At 35.5% G+C, this 12443-nt stretch overlaps 1 protein-coding gene across 19 annotated transcripts in view; it reads left to right on the top strand.

Moving 5' to 3' along the window:
* The window catches only part of MTX2 (metaxin 2), an 80037-nt gene that overhangs the window by 49686 nt on the left and 17908 nt on the right, over nucleotides 1-12443 (top strand). For 2 of the 19 annotated variants that reach the window (XM_078329102.1, XM_078329095.1), the window contains exon 4: nucleotides 6127-6197. The exons of 13 other annotated variants lie outside the window; for them this stretch is intronic. The gene's annotated coding sequence lies outside the window, so the exon portion shown is untranslated. Of the gene's footprint in view, nucleotides 1-4914; nucleotides 5019-6126; nucleotides 6198-12443 lie in introns of all 19 variants that reach the window. 4 more of the 19 variants (XM_078329097.1, XM_078329101.1, XM_078329096.1 and 1 more) reach the window with 4 other exon arrangements.

The following is a 12443-nucleotide window of genomic DNA, read 5'->3' as shown; positions in this document are numbered from 1 at the left end:
AAAGACAGAAAACAGAGAACAACCTATTTTTTTAAGCAAAAAAGCTAGAATTCTTCATTATTAGATATACAATATCAACATAATTGATCTAGCAGCATTTTATTTGAGCCGAAAATACACTTAAATTTGAGGCCATACACTACCCTGTGTGAGTGAAACATCTTTCATATAGTTCTAAGATGAAATTACCCTTGAATGAATAGCATCTTCATTTATCTTCAAACCCCTTCTGTGCTTTTAGTGAATCTATTCTTTCAACATTCTACAACAAGAATTACATTATACCATTATATCAAAGTATTTCTGCAGTGTGAAATAGATTGGTTTGGAAAATGAACCTGGCTTTGCTATAAATTACATTCACAGGTATAAAGGAATTTGTTATTTTGTTTAAAATAGTCACAAATATAATTAAGGTCTTAATTTATGTTAAACTACAAATATGGCTATTATGGTAACTGGATTAGGAAATTAATTGGTCACTTCAAGAATGATACCTAACACTTTTCATTTATAACCTTACATACATTATTTCAATTACAGGGTCTGCAGCTGTTTGATATAAAAATGAATTATTTTGTAGACAGATTTGTTCATGGTTTTTAATTTTAAAATATGCCTCTTCAGTAAGGTAGAAAATAATTCTTCAGTTGTCACAAATTTTTCTTCGCGTCTAGTTGAAAAAGAATATCAATTAAAATTCACAATCATTTTTATTTTGTGTCCTCAAAATGGCATTGCATGCTTGAGAATAGTCCTTAGTGAATTCTTACATAAAATAATTCAAATTTAATTATGAAATGAATAGAAGCTTTGTCCTAAAGAAGAAAAACCTGAAGTCTGCTGTCTAAGGATAGCTTTACCTGGTTGGACTAAAAATGGATTGCTACCTAGCTAGAATTTGAGTATTTTAGTTAATGTGGCTTACATAAATTTAGAAGCTGTGTTTATAACCCCTTGAATTCCGTGATATTAATCAGTGTAAAGCATCTAATTCTTTAAAAACTTATTAAAGGCAATTCTTTAAAAATTTGAATTACTTTTATATTTTTATTGGCAAGCATTGCTGATTTTATTGCTTAGTTGCAGCTAAAGAGAGTGTGCTATATATTTAACTTGGAAGACAAATGTTCATTTTGTTTTGGAATAAAGAAGAGAAAAGAAGACAGTTGGTGTTGCTCATTGGCAAATGTTTCAATATTGAGTTACTATTAGTTAATTAAAAAGAAATGAATATATTTTATGTTCCTGACATCTGCTAGTTCATCCTAAGAATTTAAATTTTTTAATTATTTTTCTCAGTTGGGAATTTTTTTTGTCTGTAAGTAACAAAATTTTAAAGCATTCATTATAGAAGCTCAAGCCTGTAATCCCAGCACTTTGGGAAGCCGAGGCGGGTGGATCACAAGGTTAAGAGATTGAGACCATCCTGGTAAACATGGTGAAACCCCGTCTCTACTAAAAATACAAAAAATTAGCTGGGCATGGTGGCGTGTGTCTGTAATCCCAGCTACTTGGGAGGCTGAGGCAGGAGAATTGCCTGAACCCAGGAGGCAGAGGTTGTGGTGAGCCGAGATTACGCCATTGCACTCCAGCCTGGGTAACAAGAGCAAAACTCCATCTCAAAAAAAAAAAAAGAGTAATTTTTTTCCTTTTCTTCCCAGTTGTTCATTGAGTGCTAACTACGTAACTGGTATTGTGTTAGGTTCTTGGGTTACAAGAATTGTTCTTTCTGTACCTTTGACTGTTTTATAACTCTTGCTTAATTTTGACTGTAACTTTTTATGAAAGTAATAAACAAGATAGATATGGTCTGCATGTATTAATGGAGCTTATATTCCTGGGAGGAGGGGCTTTTATCAGTTCATTTATCAGTTTTATCAGTGTGTTATTTATATATAATTCTCACAGGGAAAGCTTATATCTTTTTATATTCTAGTTGTCTTTTTTGTTGCTTTCAGAAAGAGCCTGATTTTTTTCTATAGCTGTGAGTTGTTGATGTATCTAAAATTGACTCAAATATTCCAGGAGTAGTTTCTAGGTGAGAGTTTTATTAAGGAAGATCACAGTATATGAAGTGATGTCTTCATATATGCTATCAAATAACATTTCATATTTTTAGGTAACAAATTCACTCTCTTTAAAGCTTTTTATGCTAATTGAATTGTGGTTTCTGATTTCTGCATAGGTCATTATTGTTTTTAAGTTGAATTCCTGTTACTGTTTTCTAAAGCAATATCAACTTACTGATATTTGTAACTATTCATTTTTAAAAATATTTCTGAACTTAACAGGAGTTACATCGAACTTTTTAAAGCAGTGAGCTCTGAACCCATAAAATAACCAAATGCTAATTTTTGCTATAGCTTACTAGTTTTCTGTGAATTTAAATATGTTTACATTTATTTTTAGGAATATCTATGGCCTGTTCATTAAGCAGATGTTTATTGAGACTTTATTGTATGCTGAGGACTAAAGTAGTAAACAAGATAGACATCGTCTGTGTGTACTAATGAACCCTATATGCTTCGGGGAGGGGGTCTACCAGTTTATTTGTCAGTTTTATCAGTGTGCTTGACTCTATAAATTAGTCATAAAGTCAACATATCAATATTAAGATAGCTTTACTTGTTTTTGTTTTTTTTAGAAAAGACTATCTTATATAATTATATGTATTGAAAACATAAATCATATATTCACTATTCTTTTGAAAAGTGCTTTTGGGCCAGGCACAGTGGCTCATACCTGTAATCCCAGCACTTTGGAATGCTGAGATGGGTGGATCACCTGGGGTCAGGAGTTTGAGACCAGCCTGGCCAACATGGCGAAACCCTATCTTTACCAAATACAAAAAGTAAGGTGATGCATGTCTGTAATCCCAGCTCCTCAAGAGGGTGAGGGAAGAGAATTGCTTGAGCCTGGGAGGCAGAGGTTATGGTGAGCCGAGATCATGCCACTGTACTCCAGCCTAGGTGACAGAGTGAGACTCTGTCTCAAAAAAAAAAAAAAAAAAAAAGAAACCAATATATTTACTTTTTTCTATAAAAGAATTGGGTTACTTTTTGGTTTTACATTTAGGTTTGCTGATTTCCTCCAACATTTCTTTCTGGAATATTATTAGTTTATTTGGGATTGAAGACTTGAAATTAGATTTGTATAATATTTGAGATGTTTTATTTTATTGATTTTCTTATTAATGTTATTCTGTTTACTTGCTTTTCTTAATTATAAGATCCACATGCTTACTTTTAATGTTCTGAAGATTGGGCCATAGTTGCTGAGATTTTAAAAGATTCAAGCTAACAGTGGTTCCTTCATGTGTTACTTCTCAGTAAATTTTCAGATTATACTGCTATTATGGGACAGCTTCTTATCTTCTTAATGTTTCTTATTTAACCAAGAAGTTAAATTGACTTCTCTATTTTTAAACTTGGTAGTGGGCTATAGATGGAGGAAGCCGAAAAGACCAAAGACGAAGATGGTCCTTGATTATATTTTTATTCTGCATAACATCTGTAGTTCTTCTCATTTCTTAACACCTTGATAAGTATCATACCTGCAGGAAGTGCTAACAAATAGTATGTTGATTTGTAGACACACCTGTTTATGTGGTTTTCAAAGCACATGGCTGTACTCTTAGCAATTCTAGGCTTTTGAAAAAAAGGGTAGAGTTGTCTGCTATTCATTTCTTCTCAGAAGTCTGTCCAAAAACTGATAGAGATGACCATCTAAAGACTTTTAAGTCCCCTTCCTTCCACCAAAACCTGCTCACCCCACAGTTTTTCCCAGCTTGGTAAATACTAGTTCCATCTTTCTAGTAGTTTATTCTAGAAATTTTTAGTCATTTTTGGAGCTCTTTTTCCTATGTCTTCATTGAGTTATCAGCAGAACTTCTTGAGCCTCCCTTAAAAATAGAGTCAGAATCTGACCTATCACTTTTATCACTCCCACCCTGGTCTAGGCCACCATAATATCTTGCCTGGATCATTACAAAAGTCTCCTAACTAGTTTTCCTGCTTCAGTGGTTCTGCTCTCAATAGTCTAATTGCTGTATAGTTGTTTCTGTCCTTTGAAATGTTTGGTAATATTCCAGCAATCCCCAGCTGAACACCTTCTAATGATTTCTTGTCTTACTCAGTAGAAGCTAAAGACCTGACAATTACCTACAAGGTCCTAATTGATATTTTTGGTTGCCTCTCTGATCCATCTCTTAGTACTCACTTCCTTACTGCTACATAGCCACACTGGTCTTGTTACTGTTGCTGAAACACAGTTAAAGTACAAGCCTGCTTCAGACCTTTAAACGTGGGCTGTTCTTCCCTTAGGTATCTGCATGGCTTGCTCCCTCACTTTATTAGGTTTATGGTCAAATGTTACCTTATTAGTGAGCCCTTATCTGACTACCCTATATATAATGGCCATACCTTTACACTACTTTGTATTTCTAAGTAGCAGTAATTGCCATGCATATTTTATGGTTTATTTGCTTGTTACCTGTCTTCAATGTGATATAAACTCTACGAGGAGTGAGACTATATGTTGCCTGCTTTTCCCAGTAGCTAGGACAGTTCTTGATACATAGTTGGTGCTCAGTATATATGTGTTGAATTTATTTTTGTAGGTACTCAAAGTTACGTCTTTCTAGCAAGTTAGGTCACCAGGAAGTTTCATAGTGGACCAAATAGCTTTTATAGGCCTTTTGGAACTATATTTTAATGTTCTGCTCTAGGTCATTAGGAGAAACAGCCTCATGAAAAGCAATTTTGCATTTGGTTTATGTCGTCTTATGTAATTCAGTAGCCCTTACTGAAGATTCCAGATGAGAAATGCCTTTTGGAATTTAGTATAAGAAATCCAGTTGAGGAACAGCCTTACTCTTTACTTTTTGTTTTTGTTTGACTTTTGTTTTGACAGGGTCTTAATGCCCATCACCCAGGCTAGACTGCAGTGGTGTGATCACGGCTTACTACAGCCTCAACCTCTTATGCTCTGGTGATTCTCCCACTTCAGCCTCCCAAGTAAGCAGGGACTACAGGCGCACACCATCATGCTTGTCCAATATATTGTATTTTTAGTTGAGATGGGCTTTTGTCATTTTGTCCAGGCTGGTCTTGAACTCCTGGGCTCAAGTGATCCACTTGTTTTGGCTCTTTGGTATTACTGGTGTGAGTCACCTTGCTCAGCCAACCTTATTATTATCTGAAGGCTACAAATATTCTATTGATGGATGCATCACAATTTGTTTTAACTGGTCTTTTATTGATGGGTATCAAGCTATTGTTATAATTATTATTTTGCTGTTATAAATAGGGCGTAAGTGTGAATAGCCTTACACATATCTGGTATAATTTTATACATATATTTTCATATTATATATTTGTAGCAATATCATTTCTAGTCAAAGGGTATGTACATGTAGAATTTGATAGACCTTACCAAAGTGCCCTGAAAAGGTCACATTGATTATATATTACAACCAGTGGTTGAATATAAATTGTGTTTTGGATTTTGACTAAGTAGATTTTTTTTTTAAAGCTTTTATTTTCAGAAGTTTCTGTTGCTTTGTTTACAAAACTTCACATGACTAAAACTATATGTTATTGTTTACATATTCATATGTGTTCATTTATTTATTCATCTGGTAATTGTTATCTGCCTGTTATGTACCAGGCACATAACTTATTTCCTTCCTTTTTCTCTACTTTCCTCCCTCTACACCCTGCTCTCTGGTTCTTTTTTCTCATCTTAAGATAGTGATCTTGTACGTACCTTATAGGGTAAATATGCAAGTCCTTGGCATATTGTAAGTGCTCAGTAAATATTCACCATTATAATTTTTCTGTGAAGTTTTCTTGCTCTCTGCATTTTTGTTTCCCAATTCATTTTTCTGTGGTTTGTTTTGGCTCTGTATTTTGTTTGTGGCTTTCCTCAAGTATCTGTTGATCTCTGCTAACAATTTATAGTTAAGAGTGAGGCACTAAAGAGATGAGAGACTTTTTGACATGTGGATGTCACTGTAGATTGATTACATATTGAGTGGTCATTTTTGTTAGTCACTATTCCTAGCCCATCCCACCCCCAATAAAATCATCAATATATAGATTTTTTTTTTTTTTTTTTCTCCAGAGAGACATCCTGGAGTGATATCCTGTGTTTGGGAGCAGAGAGGGAGAGGGATCCTGTGTGAATCTCAGTATGTGCGTATACTTACCCTTAACTTTGCCTCTTTGAGAGTGACACCTTACCCAGTGCCCTCTGCTGTTTGGGTCTCTCTCGTTCAGTTTCTCCAAAGAATAAACCTTTGTCTACTGCTAGACTGGGGGAGGGGTAATTGTCTGATGCTTATGCAGACTTTCATCCAATCCTTTATTTGCTGTCCCATTTCTTACCTCTGTCTCTGTGCTACTTGGTGCTTCCAATTTTGGAATCTTCCTAGTTTCTGTGATGCAAATGTATTGATATTCTCCTGTGCAAACTCTTAGGCTTCAGCTTCCTCTGCTCTCTACCCTGCTAAGTCTGCTTTCTGTCTTAAAAAAAATGGGTTGAGGATGTGGAGAAATAGGAACACTTTTACACTGTTGGTGGGAGTGTAAATTAGTTCAACCATTTTGGAAGACAGTGTAGTGATTCCTCAAGGACCTAGAAATAGAAATTCCATTTGACCCAGCAATCCCATTACTGGGTATATAACCAAAGGATTATAAATCGTTCTGTTGTAAGGACACATGCATGCAAATGTTCATTGCAGGACTGTTTACAATAGCAAAGACTTGGAACCAACCCAAATGCCCATTGATGATAGACTGGACAGGGAAAAGTGGCACATATACACCATGGAATACTATGCAGCCATCAAAAATGATGAGTTCGTGTCCTTTGTAGGGACATGGATGAACCTTGAAGCCATCATTCTCAGCAAACTGACACAAGAACAGAAAATCAAACACTGCATGTTCTCACTCATAGGTGGGTGTTGAACAGTGAGAACACATGCACACAGGGAGGGGAGCATCACACACTGTGGTCTGTTGGGGGGGAACCAAAGGAGGGACAGCAGGGGATGGGGAGTTGGGGAGGGATAACATGGGGAGAAATGCCAGATATAGGTGATGGGGAGGAAGGCAGCAAACTACACTGCCACGTGTGTACCTATGCAACAATCTTGCATGTTTTTCACATGTACCCCAGAACTTAAAATGCAATAAAATATATATTTAAAAAAATGGGTTGACATCTCGAGTCTGCTTTTGTCTCCTCTGCTATTCTTTATGTCTTTCTGGGCATATACTGTTTCTATTTTTTCATTGTTATTTTAATAGATTTTCTAAAAAGGTTGTAGAGATAAATGTGTAAATTTAGCCCTTCATGTTTAACCAGTTATTGATGATCTGGTAATACTTTTTTTCTTTGAATTTTTTAAAGTAATAAACCCTACCCCTGACACCCTACCACTTCAAGTGATTTTTTTTGACATTATGAATTCAGTTAATGTATTCAATATGTTGAAACTACATCAAGCATATTAAATTTCAGGGTCTTAGAAATCAGGTACTGGCAATTATGTTCTGTGTGCATGTACATGTGTGTGCATTTAAAAATTTTCCTACCAGGTACTCACTAAATTTATGTATAAAGAATGAGTGTAATTTTAATTCATTCTTTAAAGAGTTCTTGGTTTTCACCTGTTAATACATTTGCCTCATTTAGCAATTGGAGTTGCTCAGCAAATGAGTAATCTCTAATCTCCCAGAAACTGGAAATAGGGTATTTAATGCGTCACCATCATTAAAGGTTGATTGTATCACTTGCAGGGTTTTTGGACCCTGTGCTATTATGCAGGTTTTACAAAACAATATTTATAACTTTCTGATGATGTTAGCCTCTCTTGCTAAGCCTCCTTTATGTACTGGTTACTGTTGCTATCTATCCATGCTATCTGATAGACATCCAGTAGACATCATCACATCACACTGTGATGATGGAAATGTTCTGAATCTGTGCTGTCCAATAAATATAGTAGCCACTAGCCACATGTGCCTGTTGAGCACTTGATATGTGGCTAGTGTGACTTGGGAACTGAATTTAAAATTTTATTCAAACAAGGAGCCACATGTGACTAGTGGCTACCATGTTGGACAGCATAGTTATAAAATGTTAGTCTGATAGGTTGTGCTAAGTGTTTTATTCAAATTATTTTATGTTATTTGTTTGAATTAGTTTGGAATAAAGTATTCAACCAAGGGATAAGACATAGCTGAGTTGTTCCAGGTTCATTATTCATTATTATATTTTGAAATACATTTTTCTTTGACTTCCATAAGAGTAAAAATATGCAGATTGCTATTTCAGAATCGAAAAGAAAATATGTTTTTGGTGACTGTGCCATGCCACGTATTTTGAGTATTTTTATGTTCTGATAAGATATTGAAAATCAAAGTGGAAGGTGAAATTGAGCCTTTCCAGTGTTTTCTTCTATCTTACAAGAGAAAGGGGAAGTACTGTTTAAATCAAACCTTGCTATTATTTTAGAATTTTTTTAATTATTGAAAATAGTCATGGTAATGTCTTGGTTTTGTTTTTTTTTCTCATGGTCATAGCTCACTGTAATCTTGAATTATTGGGCTCAAGCTATCCTCCTGCCCGAGTAGCTGGGACTATAGGTGACTGCTACCATGTGCTGCTATTTTTTTTTAAATTTTTTTTTTGAGATGGAATCTTGCTCTGTTGCCCCAGGCTGTAGTGCAGTGGTGCGATCTTGGCTCAATGCAACCTCTGCCTCCCAGGTTTGAGCGATTCTCCTGTCTCAGTCTCCTGAGTAGCTGGGACTACAGGTGTGTGCCACCATGCCTGGCTAAGTTTTGTATTGTTAGAAGAGTCAGAGTTTCACCATGTTGCCTGGCTGGTCTTAAACTCCTGACCTCACGATCTGCCCACCTCGGCCTCCCAGAGTGTTGGGATTACAGGTGTGAGCCACCAGGCCCGGCTCTCAAACTGATCATTGGCTAACTAGACTAATGCTATCAGTTGAGGTCTGTGGTAAGTTGAGTGTCATTTAAAAAACCTTCTTGTAGAAATAAACTCTCACTATGTTTCCCAGGCTGGTCTTGAACTCTTGGCCTCAAGCAATCCTCCCTCCTCAGCCTCTGGAAGCACTGGGACTAGTCTGTTTTTGCATTTTTGAAGTTTGGATGAAAATGATTTGTGACACCAAACTTCTTTGTGAACTACAGATTAATTCAGAAAATTTATTTTGAATCAGGGATGAAGAGTAATTGTAAATGTTCTCAAATTAATCTTTGGCTAACTAGAATAATGCTATCAATTGATGTCTGTGGTAAGTTGAATGTCATTTAACTGGTAAAAATTGTCAGTTATTTTTTACAAAAAAGTAAAAAGCATGGGTTTGGGGAGTTGAAGGTTGCAGCGAGCCGAGATTGCACCACTACACTCCAGCCTGGGTGACAGAGTGAAACTCTGTCTCAAACAAAAAGAAGCATGAGTTTGATTGTAGAACATTATAATTCTGTTTTTTTTTTTTTTAAGTGAAATATGGCATTTTGGAATATTAGTATAGTTACCACTTTGCATGTAGTTTAGCAAAATATACCATATTTACTATTTTATACAGTATTATTGTTAACTAACAGTTGAATATCATTCAGGCCTTTGAGAAGATATATTAGTTATTTCAAACTCTTTTATTCTACTTAAGGCCTCAATCCCTTCTTAGTTTCTCATTCTCAACAAATGGTTTATTCTTCCATTTCATAAAATATGAGCACTGACGTTCTTGTTCTTCTTTCTTATCAACTTGAAGTCATCATCACTGATTTTCCACCACCTCTTGCGTTACAGGGGAAAAAGTGTCTGTTCCTGACAAAAACAGATCTATCTATTTCTCCAGTTAAGTTCTTACTTATTCTCTTTTTACCTCTTTCTTCTTTTTTTTTTGCGACAGAGTATTGTGTTACCCAGGCTGGAGTGCAGTGGTGTGATCATGGCTCACTGCAACCTCGACCTCCCAGGTCCAAGCAATCCTGCCACCTCAGCCTCTTAAGTAGCTGGGACTACAGATGTACACCACCATGCTCAGCTAATTTTTAATTTTTTTTTGTAGAAATGTGGTCTCCCTATGTTTCCTAAGCTAGTCTTGAACTCCTGGCCTCAAGTGATCCTTTTGCCTTGGCCTCCCCAGAAGTGCTGAGATTACAGGTGTGAGCCACTGCCTGGCCACATGGATCTTGTATATCATTTATTTCACCTTTTTCATGTAATTTCAGCCTATCTCCATTTTTTTTTTTCCTTTCTTTCTTTGTTTTGATAAGCTCCACTCTTCTCCAGATGTAACAGAAGGGAAGCAAGCCTTCTCCCTTCCTTTTTCTTCTAATTCAGGCTTTTCGAAAGAACTGTTCATATTCATTTTCTCTAATTCTTTCCTTGCAAGCCATGCTTTGATGTGATTTTGATTCTCGCTGAAGTTTGAGAATCACCACCCTACCCTATCTTTGTGGGTCAGTCAGGAAGTTCACTATTGTTGCTTTGAATTGTAATCACCAGTTATAGGTTTTGGAGGACTGTTAATTTCTACTTAAACAGACACAGAGGAATCAAATTCTGGTGGGGCAGGATGGTGTTTAAACTTAGAAATCATAACTGTAGGTGAATTAATTAAGCTTAAGTTTGGCAGTGAGTGACAGAAACTCAAAATAGTGGTAGCTTAAAAAGATAGTTCACTTCTCATATAAATATGCGTAATCCAGGTCTGGTAAATACGTGATTATCAAGAACCTAGGCCTCTTTACTCTTCTTGTTGCTCTACCATTTGCAACACTCAGCTGCTACTTCATGGTTCTGTTTGGCTGCTATAGCTATAACCATCGTTTTTACATTCTAGTCAACAAGAAGGAAAAAGGAGATACTTTCTCCTTTTAAAGAAACTTCCCAGCAGTTGTCCAGACCATTTAGTCCAGTTGGCCATACCCAGTTGTAAGGGAGCCAGAAAAATAAAAGTTTTTATTTTAGGCAGCCTTGTGTGCAGATGTAGGTTCTACCACTGTAGGGAAAGGGGAGAACATATATGTCATGGATAACAGCCTCTGCCACAATAAACTCTTGGGAGCTTTGGTTGGCTCAATCATTAAACAATATTGCTTAGTAGTGCACCATGAGAGGTTAATTGTGGGAAAACGAGGGAGATTGGGGGAAGGACAACAGAATTAGAAAAATTAAAAATCTCCCCCTTGGCACTCTAAGAGATTCCATCTACTTGGGTAGATCAGACATACATACGTAAGTTACAGAACAATGTAAGAATCAGAGGGTATAACTGGGGAGGAAATCAGACTCATGTGGGATTTAGTTTTAGTGGCAAGCATCCCTAAAGGACTGGAGTTTTGAGAAAACAGATTAGAAGAAGAGAATTGACATACTTTTGGGTAAATGGAGTTCTTTGTATATGATATTAATCACTGTTCAGTACTCTTACCACTTAACAAGTCTTAAGACTTATTTCTAATCTAAAACTGAGGAAGGATTTATAATAAACCTCTGAGAAATCTCTATTGAGTAAAATTATAATATCAATGTTAATTTTTTAATTTATCTCATCTTACCTTTGACTGCTAGTTATAGTACTTTCATAGATAAAAGATTTGTTTTCCAATTTGTGCTAATTAGAACTATTATAATTTATGACCTCCCAATTGAATAATTGAATGATTGTATAGAAATAACACAGTAAATATTGTGAGTAGAGAAAAAGCCAAGAAGTAGAAGAGAGAACGGGGGAGTGGGTTTTGAGTATTGTGAAAAACAGTGGGTTTGGCAGAGTTCACTGGTCTTTAAAAATGAACTAACGTGATATAGTAATACAGTTTTGCATTTTTTAACTTAATATTATAATGTGTACATTTTTTCTTGTGAAAATTTTTCAAAAGCATGAGTTTTAAAATCGATTTTATAGCATTCCATAGTTTGGATTTACTATAATGATTTGCCCCGTACCCTTATTGTTAGACATTTAAATTGCTTATAAAATTTTTATAACTATGAACAAAGTAAAGATAAACCATTTAAGTCTGTAAAAAGTGAATTAGTGAGCATGGAAGCTGCATGTTAGAATATAGAGTATTACTGGAGAGAAGGTTGCAGTAGCGGAGATAGTATTTTGAGTTTTCCTCTAAAATAAGGAAGATGATGATCCTATAGAAAGTAGTGGAATGAAGCAATTAATAGCTTATAAAATTTGGACTTTAGTTGTCTACTTAATATTAAAGCAGAATATAGTATTGCTAGTTTACATAAACGAGTACAGTAATATAAAAGTGGATAATTTACATTTTCTTCCTTAGGTGTACATATGTACTTTACGTTTCATATATTTACTGATGTCTAAATCATACTGATTTTTTTTTTTTTTTTTTGAGATAGTCTCACTCTGTCAC

Source organism: Callithrix jacchus, chromosome 6, assembly GCF_049354715.1.
Source record: "Callithrix jacchus isolate 240 chromosome 6, calJac240_pri, whole genome shotgun sequence".
NCBI lineage: Eukaryota > Metazoa > Chordata > Mammalia > Primates > Cebidae > Callithrix > Callithrix jacchus.
Note: the sequence above shows the minus strand (reverse complement) of the source record. Positions and strands in the feature narration are given on the sequence as shown.